General features: G+C 41.4%; 1 protein-coding gene and 1 pseudogene across 1 annotated transcript in view; one reads left to right on the forward strand and one right to left on the reverse strand.

Annotated features, from left to right (window-relative positions):
• Window positions 1–4,585: 4,585 nt before the first annotated feature.
• Window positions 4,586–6,278, reverse strand: LOC136554301 (kinesin-like protein KIF11; annotated as a pseudogene).
• Window positions 6,279–8,187: 1,909 nt separating this feature from the next.
• Window positions 8,188–15,198, forward strand: part of KLHL32 (kelch like family member 32) — a 122,378-nt gene continuing 115,367 nt past the window's right edge. The window contains exon 1 of the mRNA XM_066547511.1: window positions 8,188–8,336. The gene's annotated coding sequence lies outside the window, so the exon portion shown is untranslated. The remainder of the gene's footprint in view (window positions 8,337–15,198) is intronic.

Here is a 15,198-nt window from a genome sequence, read left to right on the forward strand (position 1 = left end):
CTTTTGTGGACAGGAGGGGCTGTTGTCATCTATAGCCCTTGCTGTCACAACCCTAATTTTTCATTTAATGACTCCATAACCTGTCTCCATCTATGCTGCTTTTTGTATCTTCATCTCAGATCTACAGAGTGACTCCCCAGACAACACCCAACCATCCTGATTTCAGGCCAGATTATTCAACTTCCACTCCATGCCTCTCATTCTGGTGAATGATTTGGGCAGTGACTTCAGTTGTTTTGGATAAAATAAATTTTAAAACCCCCAACAATATTTGACAAGATATTTGACTGTAGCTGGAAGTAGGCTATCATTCCTAGTAACCTTAAATAGGATTTAGGCTTTTCATAAATCAGAGGTGCATTTTGTGAAAGTTAGTTGCAATCTGCCTTTTAGTGTCTCCTGCACCATTATGACTTTCTGTCTATTTGAGAAGACAAGTGCCTGCTTCCCAGAGTGGAATCCATCATCCTGAAATTACTTTTGAGCATCTTTTTTGCATGTTTACCAGAAGCAATTTAAGTCTGCAGTCTAACAGTGCATTGTCTCTAAAGGAGAATCTTCACCCCTCAGCCCCCTTGGTAAGAAGGGCTCCTCTGCCTTCATGGTAAGCCAGCTCAACCTACTGACTGTGCAGAAAACCTCTCACTTTCTTTCATTCTATTTTTTTTTTCAGATACCTCTTGTTTAAGAAGGTGAGTAAGAAGCATAGCACATATATCTTCCTCAAGATTTCTTTCAGGAGACTATTCCTGATTTCTACTGTTCCTTAACTAAGGAGTTAAGGATTGGAATGTCAGCCTTTGAGGGTTCAGTTACACTGTGTTAGGTGAATCTTTGGTCTGAATATGTATAGTCACTATTCTGCCACCAGTATGACTAAGGAAGTTCTTCCTCCACTGATTTAACAGCACCAGTCATGCACATGAAAATAACAGGCTTTCAGAACTAAGGTGTTCATATTACCCAAGTACCACTGTGAGTGGACTCATCTATTCTGTGAATGTGCTGACTAGAATATCTTCTGCTTCCAGTGCACAAATCCTGACAGAGCTGCAGGGGTCTTAGTCCAGACACTGAGGAGCTCAGTAAGATGTGACCTCGTATTGCTGGTATCTACAGAATTTCATTACTTTGGATATCTACCTAGCCTTCCTGCCACTGTCTATGAATTCATAGAATTCATTCTCTGACAACATAAAGCCATACAGAACCTTCAATAATGCCCTAAAAACCACAGAGAACTGTTAGAACACATACTGAGAAGGATAAAAAGCTGGTAGCATTTGCTGAAACAACCTAGAAGGTAATAAACTTCAAACTGTAAGTGCTGGGAGTTACAGCCTAAGATTTCTGCAGGTGCTTTTGCATGGGGAAGTACTGGATCAGATCCTTGATCAGATATGGAATCAGCTATTCTTGGGATGGTGCCTGGAAAGTGAATAGTCCAAGGCAGAGGAAGATTACACATGCTCACTGTCCCATGTTGTGTTTCTAATGTGTACCTACTGGCTCTTCTTATTCTTTTCATCCTCAGAGGTTTGAAACTGGGAGAGTTTTATGTTGAAACAGTTAACTTTTTTAACTTCATGAGGAAGGAGTTGCTGCTGTGCATAGTTAGCATAGTCAGCTCTGCCAGCTGTAGTTGTGGAAAGGATGATAGAAAATCCTTTGGTTCTACAGACAGACTAAGCTCAATAAATTACTTTTATGAGCTCTCCCTCTCCCTGCAGATTTCTAACACCTGCATCCTCCCTCTTATGAGGAGGAGGACTGGTTGTCTAATTGTCCTAAAATTAAAAGTGAAGTAAACATTCAGTCATTCTTTTAGATCTTCGGTATCCCCATGCTACTTTCCATTGCAGAAAGGACCTGAATATAAGAAAAGGCTGAAGGAAGAGTAATCTAAAGGCACTGTTATACAAACAGAAGTCAAACATTAAAAAAAGAAAGGAAAAACTCACTGGTTTTGAAAAGAAAGACATGCAGAGTGCTCTAGACAAAGGCCTACACTTTTGTTACAGAGTGGCAGTGCCAAGGCTTGCAACAGACTCCATAAAGTGCTACATATACAAGCTCATCACAGTGTAAAAAGCACTGCAGGAGTGCATGGTCCTTCTCCCTCTTCCTGACCCCAGGTTCTACCCATACTCTTCCTTTTGCAGCCATGTCATGATCCCTTTCCTCTGATCATAGAGGTATTCACACATCAGAGCCTCCAGCCTGATGTTCTTGCAGCAGCCAAATGCTGAATGGAGCAGCTACATTTTCAGAGTACTGGCAGTAAAAATGTTTCCTTGATGTTAGAAACATACCTCCTACTTCACAGAAATAAAATCTGTGGAGTATCACATCCAATGTGCCAGACTATTTTGATTTCAACAGTTTAGAAGTTGAGAATGATTTTGTTTAAAGCAGCCTCAGGCTGAGCCATGCTCAACTGTTCTTTGGGCGTAGGGGGATCTGGGAAAGGAGATGGAGGAATAATTGTTAACATTCAGTGGCCAGCAATTTACCTACCAAAAGTATTACACAAGTTGCTTAGAGAACTGTTTTTTTTAGTTTCTTGTCTAACCTCCACTTCCTTTTTCCCTTTCTGTAAATGTTAAGGGCTGCATCCAGGGCTGTATTCAGGAAAGTATATGTAGCAGAGGAAGCATTGCAAGGTTCAAGCAGGACCTTACACACCCTGCTACCTGTCAGGAAGTTTCTTTCCTCCTGTAGGGGATGTCACCTCATGTGACTAAATCTGTTCCAAATGAAAGAACCGGGTCAAAGCAGTAACCTAGACAACTTCAATGTTACAGCTAACACTACTATTTATATAGCTTCTACTGATAGGGGAATAGTTACTCCCTTACTTATTTTAATTTTCTTTTGCCCTTACCTGTTTTTAATTTTCTTTTACTGGGCTTCTTTTGTGCAGATGCTCTCATGTAGTTTGTGTTTGTTAGCTCCATCAACAAGCAGAAAACCTGAGGCACTTAAGGGTTTTCACCTAGCTCCAGTTGCAATGAGGGTAGAGGGTGGGATTGCAGATACTATGTTTCCTTCCTTTTTAAAGGACTTTTATTCTCTTTGATTTTTTTAGAAACATTTATTTGTGGTAATGACATGTAACCTAGAAAATGCTCAGCTGAGAGAACTGCACAGAACATGATGTAGTGTTTGATGGTTTTGTGTTTTTAATCAAAATAGTGGTGCTGGGTATACTTTCAGATGTAACCATGAAATGCCTGTGTTTATCTGGCTAATTTTCAGAACGTTGAGATAACATGCACCACCTGTACAGCAGGTTTCCATTCAGCTTTGCAACTCAGGAAGAGCACTGTAAGAGGAAATGATGGGTTAAGTACAGATGAGTTGGAAAAAACCTCTGAAGAGAAGGTTTACACAAACATTGATTGCATACGATCAGAGATTGCTGTAACTTTTGCCTATGTGGGGAACTCATCATAAATCACCATAAGTTGAGAATCTTGTGAACCCATACTAGAATCTGAACTGCAGAAGTTTTCAGTACAGATAGCTGAGTGATACATGATGCTGACACAGTGACTGTTAATCATTTTAGATGTTATCCAAAAACTAGATGGAAAAAATACTTCCTAGGGTGACTGGAATCCCAAGGCACTGTAGTGTTCATAGGGGTTCCAGCAACATAAATTTTATATTTACTTTTCTTCGTAATGTCTGAAGGGGTAACACAAAATTCTGTATTTATGTTTGAAAGCAGTCTCAGTTTTAAGTTCAAGCCAGCTGTACCCTGAGGCTGAAACATGGCCATGTTTTGGCAGCAGGAAAGACTGCCATATGTTGCAGTGATAAAAAAATTACACTGATGCCAATCTCTGAAGTCAGTCTTCTAAAAAATATATAAGAGAGCATATTTGTGGCAATATAAGCTTTTAGAGAGAGAGTAAAAGAGTTTTACAAGCCTTTATTTAATGATAATTAATTTTTCTGTCTCTTTAACAGTAATGCTGCAAGTCATAATTCACTGTTGTTCATGAGAGAAGTTGTATATATTACATAAATCCATTGCATCTCCCCGTGACACAGCATTGCTTGCTGTCTAGCTCCCAGCTTTCAATTGCCATCGGACAATTCCATTCATTGAATAAGTTCTTACTTATTGACTGGCTTTTAGTGAGCACAAACTGGAAATCTATAAGAAGACCTTGTTTTTAGGAGTCTTTCAGGCAGGCCTCTAAATGAGAGCAGGGATGTGGACCCTGGACCTAGCTGGCAGCACCATGACATACTCTCTCCTTTTTTAAGGTCAGTATAGGCCATTGGTTTGTAGCTCTCATGGGTGAATTCCAATGCTTTTAAAATTGGCAATTAGTTTGTTTTAGTTCCAGCAGTACGTCAAGGATCTTTGAACACAACTATTTGTATTCTTGGTAGGCATATAATAAAATGTATTGTAGGATATATTCTCACAGTGCAGTAGTTCCAAACTGCATCTACTGAAATCTTAATGCAGGACATAATATCCAATAAAAAATACAGATCTTAATCATAAACCTTCTGTTCTCTACTGCAAACACTGAAGCTGCTGTCTCTTGTTGCTGAAGAAGGACTGTTACTGATCCATAAAGCTGACTATCTGAGCAGTTTTAAATTCCCTCCATTTACCAGTATCCTGAGATGGATTTTTTAGATTGCTAAGAAGTTGCTGAGAACAGAATATGGATTCCGCCAGCATCTTCTTTCATGTCCATGAAACATATGGCCATAAACTACCATTTATGTCCTTGAGCTTTTGAGAGAAATTATCCAGAGATGCAATAAATTTGTTTTGAAACAGAAGTTTTACTATTGGCTAAGTCAGTGGTTTCCAGATAAACATTTTCTTGCCCAGCAGTGATGGTAGTCATCAAACCTGCATTTTTTGGCAGTATACAAGCTAGAGTTCTTCTGCACCTCGTGTGCCAACAGGTTCAGCTGGCTTTGAAGTGAGGACACTAATTCATTTGCATTCTTTGTATATACACACTTTTCCATTTCCACTTCTCCTAAATTCCCATAGTACTTTGCATCTGAGAAAAAAAACCACAGGCTGTTTCTGTAATTTTTTTTTTCAGAGTGAGACAAAGATCTCCTAAGATATTAATTGTTTTTATGGTCCTCGATCTCATCAAGCAGAAAATTTCCTTATGTTATTCTGAAACAAACAGTTTAGTTCCAGGACAATTTCTACCATTGCTGTCAAGATATTTAATGCTCCTCCTGATCCAGATATTTGCTTCTCAGTCAACTTGACTGAATGGCACAGCTTTACAAGCAAATAGCACAGTCCTATTTTGTTACACATTTTCAGACACTTGAGAAAGTTCAGTGGTCTGCAATTTTTAACAGAGCTAAAAGACCCTGATACAACTAGTGCAAATACATTATCTGCTGAACAACTGATAGATAGGAGGACACCTATAAATTATACGTAAGATGTCAACATCTGTTGCTGCTTCAGATAGTTCTCACTAACTGAGTCTTGTACTTTATTGTCCAGAACATGAATTTCTCCTGCAAATCCATTTGGATGGTAGCACTGTGATGATCAACAGCTCTCTTATGATACAATTTTGTAAGCAAAACATGATTTATCTTAACAGTACTGACCAAATGGCTAGCTGTGCTGTGAAGTTTTTTTGTATTCAGAACTGAAACCATATATTCTTTCGGAGCTAGAGAAATCTTGGTTTCTTGCAGATCTGTCTGTGCTTAATTTCAGTTATTTCTCCTTGAGTTGCAGATCTGTTTTCATTGTTTCATTGCTTTTATTAATTGAGAATGGTTTAGTGATTGTTTTCACTACTTTTTCCATGTTGCTCATTATCTCAATATCCTCTGTAACTTGTTCTTCCCAAACTTTCAGCTTTCCTTTTAAGGGCTACACAAATGAAAATACAGATTCCATTTTACTCTTGTGCAGCAGAGGTCTCCTTTCAGGTGCTTAATCTCTTCAGTATCTTCCTCAATAACAGCTCCTTTTGGCTGCTGCTGGTTAACTTAAGGTTTCATCACATTCTTTGCTCTGTGAGCATACTCCACTGTACTCTGTTTTCCCTTGGGATTTATAGACATGGGAGAAACTCTGGCTATTACTGATGTCCTTTTTGTTCTCTTAGAGTCTTGAAAGGTCCTCCTAGGATGTCTTCTGTGTCTTCATCCACAAGAGCAGCAATAAGTCTTTCATGGTTTAGGATAGATCACTTGATATTTCCAGCTTCATAAACTTTTATCAACTGCCCCAAACTGAAGTGTTTTTACCTCATGCAAGTTTATATTCCCAGTTCTAACAAGCTCTTGTACATCTGCTCAAGTTACTTTCACACAAATGTTAAAGGAAAAACAGGGTCATCATTCATGTAAGTAAGTAGCTGCGATAGTTGTTTTTGCACCTTTTTCCAAGATCTGGTAGGCTTAATTTTTGTTGTGTTCAGGTATTTCTTTGGAGCCTTTCACATTTACACGCATCTTGTGTATGGGATCATTGAACATCTGCAGTCTTTCTCTAGAGCTGGGAATAGGAGTAAGATAAAAAAGCTCTTCGTTATATATTTCCAGAATAGAGAATTTTACAAAAAAAAAAAAAAGAATAAAAATCATTGTCAATCTCTGTGACTTTTTCGAATACTTAACATGTTGTATTGCCAGACTCCTTTCAGTGGTGTCCAGCAACAGAACAAGGAGCAGTGACCATAAACCAAAACACAAGAAGTTCCACCTCAACAAGAGGAAGAACATTACATTGAAGGTGGCAGAGCCCTGTAGGAGTCTGCCGAGGGAGGTATCCCTCTCTGGAGACATTTGAAACCCACTTGGATGCAATCAAGGAAAGGTACCGTAGCCATAACAGTTTTGTGTTGCACATGAATTAACTGGTTCTAATGAAGCACTGGCCTTGCCTTTATGCCTCTGTTTTGTAACTAAAATGGGCCTCTCCCTGGTATTGCACTGCACAAGCACCAAGCTGCTTGACCCTTGACCTGGGGAAGCTTTGCATAACTACCCAAAACACTCCATAGACTGCATCTGGTGCACTTTCTGAACTAACTTTCCAGATGTTACTGTCTGCTCTGCAGATGAGGAATTGGGGCATTTCTAGTTACCTTTCACAAACACCTTACAACAGAACAACTCTTCTGTCAGTAGGATTAACTGACGGCCCATATGCTGTAAAAGGGTCTTAAGGAATTGTCATCTGAAAAAGATATGAACTCCTCTGATGTGACATGTATGTAAAATATAATACGGAGGTATGTTGGAGATGGAGGCAGAGATTCTTGGGATCTACTGGTTTTGTATTAACTTCCCAGATCAGAAAACAGAAACTAAACTCCTAAGAATATCCAGTAGCAAGACGAAAACTGCTCAAAAGTAGAGGTACTCTGTGCAATTCTCAAAATTCTATTTTCTCCTATATATTAAAGCACGTTCCAGTTTTGCTGATTATGAGTGGATCGCTAATGATCAGATTTATTTTTTAATTTTCCTGAATGTTCTTCATAACCATGGGACTGGTTAGAGGGTGCAGGAAGAAAAGCTCTCACCACCTGTCAGTATCATGAGGTGAAGCTGAAAGAACAGCATTGTTACTGAGCCTCACTGCAGACTGGATCCTGCGTCCCTGCAAAGATGGCATTTGGAAAAATACACAGTGGCACAGCACTTGTATCTCAGACAGATGTTCCTCATCACTTTCACACTTAAGATTTTTAAAAATTCACATTAAACCCCATAACAGGATGATAAAGCAGTGATGCCTTAATATCCTAGGATGTAGTGCTCTGATCCTGATGCTGCAGAGACCTCATCCTTTCCAGCCGTATCTCTTGTCCTAAAATCCTTCTTCCCAAATGCCCCCCTGCCAGCCCTCCTGACCCCGTCGTCATCCCGCCTCGCAGGTGCTCTTCCTACAAACTTAGCGCTACTTCAAGGGCTCACTCAACCAGGCCTTTTCCCCTCCAGCGCTCCCGCAGGGCCGTGGCCCCGGCGGGTGCGCAGCGCTGGCGGCCTTTGCCTCACGGGGGCACGGCGGGCTGCGCTGGCGGCCCTCCACGGCCCCGGGAGCGGCGACACACCGCCCCTGCCTCCTCCTCCTCCTCCGGCAGGTGCGGCCCTCCCGGGCCGCCGCTGCGCACTGGGCGGGGCGGGGAAGCTCCTCCTGCTCGGGCACCGGAGCGGCACAGCCGGGACGGCGGCTCTGCGGCGCGGGAGCTGCTGGCCCGCAGCTCGTCCCCCCGCTGCCGTCGGAGCGGAGCGGGGCGGAGAGGAGCGGAGAGGAGAGGCGGCGCCGCCACCGCCGTGCGCGGCCCCGGCACCTGCCCGAGGTGAGCGAGCGGCCGGGCCCGCGGCGGCGCCCGCGTTACCTAACCGGGACCGGGGCGGGGGGCGGCCGCCGGTCGTGCCCTGCGGCCCCGGGCGCTCAGCCCCGCTGCGCTGGGGAAGGGGGCTCCGCTGGGGAGCAGGGGGTGGCGAGGGCGAGTGTCCCCGTTGCCAGGGAGACGGGTCAAGCGGCGGCTCCGGCCGCCGGGGCGCCCCCGGGCAGCGAGCGGCGCTCCCGCCGGCCCTCGGCTCCGCGTAGGAGGCGGCGGGGAGCGGCCGTGGGGGGAGGATGAGCCCGAGCCCGGGGTGGCTCCGGGACGCCGTGAGTGCCGCTCCCGCGGGGTTGTGCGGGGACGTGCCGCAGGTGCCGGGCTGGCGGCGGCTCGGTGAAACATGGATGGCTCTGCCGCCGCGACACGGGCGCTGTGAGGCAGCTCGGTGCGAGCTGCGCTCTCGTGTGCCGGCACTCGAAGCTACTCGTTTGACTGACGAAAATCAACCTCTTGCTCCTCTCCGGCGTTTAAATATGCGGGAGCTCGCAGCTGCAAATGATCCAGGCACCCTGATTGCTGGAACATTGGATCTGCAGCCCTCGCGATTGAAAAGGTGCTGCTCAGGTGGTTGCAGCTGATGGTGGGGAAAGATTCGGTTCCCGTCAGGAAATTTCCCGTTCGTTCCATCTGGAGCAATTCTGCCGATGCCGCAGGTTGCAGATTGCTCAGCTCGTTGCTGCCGCTCTCCCCGGCCACCGGTGCGGGGTGGATTCCGCCCGCGGAGCGAGCGGGGTCGGGGTGACAGCTGATCCGTGGCTGTCACACCGAAACACGGGGAAGCAGCGTGCTTGGCACCAGACGCCACAATAAAATGGGAAAGAAATGGAATTATGTTTTGAGTCTTACCGCGGGGAAATAAGCTACAGACGTTGATCATAGCAAATCGCGTGACTATAGTTTTTAAAGCTTGTCATGAATTTTTCCAATTTTGTAGGGCTGGGAAAGTATCTTGCAAACGTTTCAGAAGAAAGTTGGGGTTAGTCTTCTTTGAGTAAATGTTCATGGCAGCATTTGTTCAGTCGTGAAAAGACCAGGAGCAGACCCAGAGGCCACAATCCTGTTAACTGTAGCACATAGGGTAAAGGATTACTGGAGCCCTGCCAATTCCTGTTGAATCTGGGATCTGCCTCCATAAAGCAGTTGGCAGGAGCAAGACCGCTGAGGCGTGTTCAATTCTTCAGAGTTTTTATCTGAAAACCGTATTTGTTGTTTAAATAGATCCTACAGAAATCCAGTGATGTGCTGAATAAGTAATACAGTTACCACAGATGCTTAAAAAGCCACCCATATATATATAGCTACTCAGTCACATCTCCTTGTATTATCCAAGTTTACAGATGATTACTGAGAAATTTTTTCTTTACTTTGGAAGTGCTCCAGAAAAACTCCTTTAATCTTTTGCCTGTTTTTCAGACTGTGAATAATTTGACACTGTGACACATTTGACACAAAGCACTTTACAGTTATTATGTACAAAGTACTATGCTAGGTATGGGTATTCTCAGAAACTGTTAGAGAATAATAAGCTCTTGATTAGTAGGACACTAAAAATAATACAGTTGTACCCATTAGCATCTCCTAAGCAGAAGATTTTTAATTTTTTTTAGGTGTCTACAATGTTTGTAAAAATATTGTGTTATACTGCACATACAAGCAACAAAAGGCCCTGTTAATTCCTGTATAGGCATGCATGGACAAAATGTACATTTGGGCAGCTATTGAATTGGCAGATGGGGCAAAGATTGTAGACTCCTAATATGTCAAGAGGGAAAGAAGTTGCCTTGGGGTTTCTTTGAAAATGGTCCAGTTAGATTGGCAGGTATACCTTTCATTCAAATCTAAACAGGAGAAAATGCTGTTAGGGAAGGGAATATTAATATGGAAATGGAAGTGTTCTTTATTTAACACTTTGTAGCTCAGCATGAACCACACACAAGATGAAATTAACCACTGTTTTTAGTGTCAGAATACAATGGAATGTTTTAAAAGTAAAGATGACCATGCAGAAACTTAATTTATGGATGTGTTTTTATGAAAGCGAGCTTGGAAGTGACTGTGCTTCAAACTGACTCTGAACAAATAGTGTAGAATCTTGCCTTGGACAAGAATTATGAGATTCCTTCTGATCTTTTAGTGGAGTTGTAATCTTTGTTCAGTCTTGTCTTCTTTTTAAAACAGGACACGAACAACTGTGTTTAAGATGGCAACTTCTGTTGAAAAGTCTGTGTATTGCTGATTGTGTAAGTGAATTTCACCCAGGATTTGAATTTGAACATACAAAGAAATTTGAGTAGCAAGAAGGGAGGTGGTTTTGTTTTGGTTTTTTTCCCTTTCTTTTTATTAAGGGGAGCAGTAACTTTTGATTTTACAGTAAGGAGAAGTATGGTTACAAGATCAGTAGCAGATGGAAATTTACGCTGGCATGGGTAATTTCTTCAGTGGGCACTTAAAAAGTAAAGTAAGTGCAATTTGAACAGAGAAAATGCTGTGTTCATTTAAAAAAGAGACTTTTTTGTTGTCTATTTTTGATTCAGAATATATTTCTTTTGCCTGAAAAGTCAGAACTTGGTGTAACAGCTTCTGACACTGATGATCAGCTTCTACAAAGCAGCAAAAAGGAATGTATTTAATAAGAAATCCATGGCACTGCTGTGGTATTTTTGATTGATTCTGCTGACTGGAATATGATGTGCTTAATGGTCAAGAATGACGGCAATTTAATTCCACGCTAGCATGGGGAAGTGATGATTATAAATTGAACTAGAAGTGGAAATTGGATTAAGTGAAAAATGAAATTAATTTAATCACTTGTGTGAGAACAGATGACAGTTATTGGGAAAAACTAGCAAAACAAAAACATCATGCAGTGTAATTATACTTACCTACAGCAACCATGTATTTGTCGCATTTTAATTCTTTTATTGAAAAAAAGAATTATCCTTCATATGTCCCATCTATCTAAGACTTTCATATGATACTTGCCAGTGTTCTCTGCTCTTAGGACTTCCATTACTCTGACTACTCTGATTGCAGAAGTGGAGAGAGTCTTATGTTTGAATTTTTTCAAGGCTAAAAATTATAAGATTTTCCTAAGAAATTATTGAATTTTTATAAACCTAATTTTTAATTTTTTTACAGTTTATTCCCCACACAAAAAAAAAAAAAAAAGCCCAAACCCACCCTCATATTACTAACTGGTAGAAGTAGTATATCCCCTCAAATTTGTTGAATTAACTGACGCTTATACTTAGTAGTGAAAGTCAGGATCCTTGACATAGTGATTTCTAAACCCTCATTTCTTTGTGTTCTGACTGTGATGGCTTTTTGACTGCTTATGAAATAAAATGAGGTCTGCTGCTCTGGCATTCCATGTGCATACTATATTGCATGACTGTCTGCTTGTAGATGGGATGCTTTTATTCCCAAGAGATTTTTGAAATTTTAGGATCAAATTCTGATTACTGAAAATAAGTAAAGAGTAGAAACCCTTCACGTGGTCTTGTAATTGTTTTAATTTTTTTTTAATTTTGTCTCATGTGTGGGTTTTAGCCCTGGCTGAATTTTGGACTTTGAACAGTTAGAACCTTCAAATTGAGAAGAAACATACTTAGGAGACCATTTTTTGAGGGGCATTCCTGCTAAGCCTGAAGAAATTTCGGTGACTAGAGGCTGCTCTGGGAGGTAGCTTCAAGAGAAGGAAATGAAGCAATTATGTTGGAGTCCAGGAGAGCTTTGAAATTCCTGGTTCTGTGTGTTCGCATGTGGATCAGCCACCCTGAATCTGCCTGACCTTTATAGAAAGGGAAATTCCTAATGTAGGCCAGAAAGGATCTGGGCAGGTGCTAGTCTGTGTTCTAGATGCTAGAAAAATGTTCTGTCAAGATGTATCAGATATGTTTTAATTGCATTTTAACTATAAAAATTTGCTCTAAGCTAAGATTCAACACTGGAGTCCATTGCTGGGCTTGCTGTGGACCTGCAAGGTTTGTCTTCCTTTCTGGGGCAGGGGTTTTCACAGATGAGGTACCTGCATTAGGAGACCTTTTGTGCTCCTTGCTGTTAGTGGCAGTGAGGTCACTCAGGGCAGAGAGCTTGTGGGAACTGGGGCAGTACCAAGGGGTCTTTATGCCCCTACATCCACTGTTAGATCTTTGAAATACAGCTCTCCTTTGGCTTGAGACGACAAAGATGCTGTTTCAGAAAGTGACATTTCAGTAGTGAATGCTGTGCAAATTCCAGTCACACTCATGCCAGTTGGAAGCTGTTGACCTTGCTATTGACAGTTGGATATTTCCCTCTGATGAGAAAGCAATGAAATATGTAAATAATTATGAATAAAATAAATCAGAGGCTTCACAACATCAATAATATTTGAGAATGCATTATTTTTCTTGCTCGAATTTAGGTGACTACTCTCAAGAGTTATGTAAATTAAGGATTTGTTCTGCCAAAATTTCCGTAGCAATATGCTGTGGCAGTTTAGAAGAGCTTTAATTGTAGGGAATGAGCTCTGTAGGGGGATAAATATTGTAAATATTTTGATTCGTCAGTACGTGAAAGTTAAGGTTGTTCTGAAGAGTGTCTTTTTCTACAACCATCTGTCTTTGTTTTTCCTGACAGGAATGATACATATAGTGGTGGTATTTGACAGTATAGATATTGTAATGTTGGAGCCCAATTTACTTTTCTGTTTTTCCTGAGTGCTGTGATTGTTTAGGATGGATCTTATGATCCTGGATTTTTCCTCTCAGTAGTAAACTCTTCAATTTTTTTAACCCCTTATGGCTCGAGAATAACCTTTCATTCTAATCTTCCGTAAGAAACCTATTGGAAAAAATTCTCGGCATCATTAGTTTGGATTACAGGGGGGTTTTGTTTTGAAGGTATCATATCTCAGAGTTATTGAGGTCCATTTCTGCATTGTTGTTAAGGCTTGATTTCCATCCTGTATGTTTTGTTAGTTTTCTTAAAGTGATTGTTTAAGTGCAAACAGCATTACTTAGATTAATAACACATTTTGAAGAAGATGTGAGCAAGCTTATGGCCTTATTATGTCTGAAACATTTTCCATCAGGTTTCACTTCAGGTCAAATAAAGTAAAAGGGCTGCTGCCCTTTGTAAGCTAAACTGTGCCTCTACCTGGCCTATTAAGACAAAACAGATAAAAACCTGTGGTTGAAGAAATGTCATCAGGATATGTGGAATTTATATTTCCCAGGTTTATTTTTGAAGTTTTCTAAAATTGGTCTTAATGTTTTTTTCCCCAACAACTACATTTATAAGACAGTGTCTTTAATAATAGTTTTTTCCTGATCTAATACAGATTTTAAAATTATGTCTTTAAAGCAATAAGAAGATGGTTCTCCTTTTGAGGGGATACATCTCCGGTGATTTTTGCCTTTTCTTTGTTAGTTTTGAAAGCCCCCTTTCAATCAGTAACCTATATTTTAGTTGCATAAACAACAACGAAAAAGAAAGAACTGAGGTGATATTTTCAGAACAGAACTGGGACTTTGACTTCAGTGATCTGTGGAGATCAAAATAGAGGTCTCAAGAGGAAGGCTGAACTGATGTGCTGCCTTCTTGTGGGGATAAAAGTACCTGTTTTGTCAGTTTGGTGTATTCCTTAGCTGAACTTCTTTTTTTTCACTTTTTCTGTTTCTGTAGAAAACTCAGACAAACAAACAGGAAGGGAGCAGAACTCCTTTCTGGCAGGGCCTTAGTGCATCAGCACTGTGGAGTGCACTGGAGAGTGTGCCATGCCCCTGCTGTGCTGGGCTTCCCAGCCCCGGTGAGGTTACATTAAAGTACACTTGGCATTTCTTGTGGTCTGGGGTTACTTTTGCATATAAATGCTGTATTTGCTTGTAGAGAAAGTGTGTAGGAAATTGCATGATGGCAATGCAAGCCAAGTCTTGTCCATTTGCATTTCATGTATGTGGCTTCATCCTCCAAACACACAGAATGGCAGAAACTTGCATGTTGCTGAAATGTAAATAGAAGAACTAGATGTGCTTTGCTTGCTTGCTTACCTAGGGAGGATAACTATGAATGGAGGCAAAACAAAAGTAGGAATTCAGCATTAGAGAGTAAGTCAAACTCCAAAATGTTTTGGTCGCCAGGGCTGGCTACCTATTACAGGAGGAAGCTCTCCTGGACCAGTGTGACTGGGTCCTCAGGTATATATTCAGTTTGAATTATGCCATTTCTTTTTTTGTTTGTGTCGTTTTTTGTTTGTTTGGTTTTTTTTTTCCTTGGTTGTTAGTTTTTTGTTTTGTTTTGTTTCTTTTTATTAGATTTGTTCAATATCTTTAAGACCTTTTGATCAGGTCTGTAGTGCACAATGGCATCAGATTCCATGCTTCACATCTCTGCATGTAAATGACAGCAGATGAGAACAAGTCATACACAAAATTAGTGGAGTTTATATTCCTTGCAGCTGTTCACATTTCCCCAGGCTTCCCAATCCACCATAGTGCAACTTTACCTTAAAGGCTGGAAAGCTGCTAAGACAGGCTGTTTGAATTTACTGTCTTTGCTAATTAGAACTAACACTTGCACTATGGACTTGCATTGATTTTTAGTGGTGTTGCTGGGTTGCTGAAGAGAGTTAAGGCTCTAGTAGCAGAACCTTGTCAGTTGTAATTTGTAGCAGTTTAAGACATAAATACCTCCAGCCTTCCACCTCCCTCTGCACACACTGCAGAGCTGGAGGAGTAGAGCAAGTGCCTGCACTTTGTCTGGTTGTGGGCACTGTTGTGGGGTGTCACTTTGGGTTTGTACCATGACACCAGTGGCAACACAAGTGTCACCT

Source organism: Molothrus aeneus, chromosome 3, assembly GCF_037042795.1.
Source record: "Molothrus aeneus isolate 106 chromosome 3, BPBGC_Maene_1.0, whole genome shotgun sequence".
NCBI lineage: Eukaryota > Metazoa > Chordata > Aves > Passeriformes > Icteridae > Molothrus > Molothrus aeneus.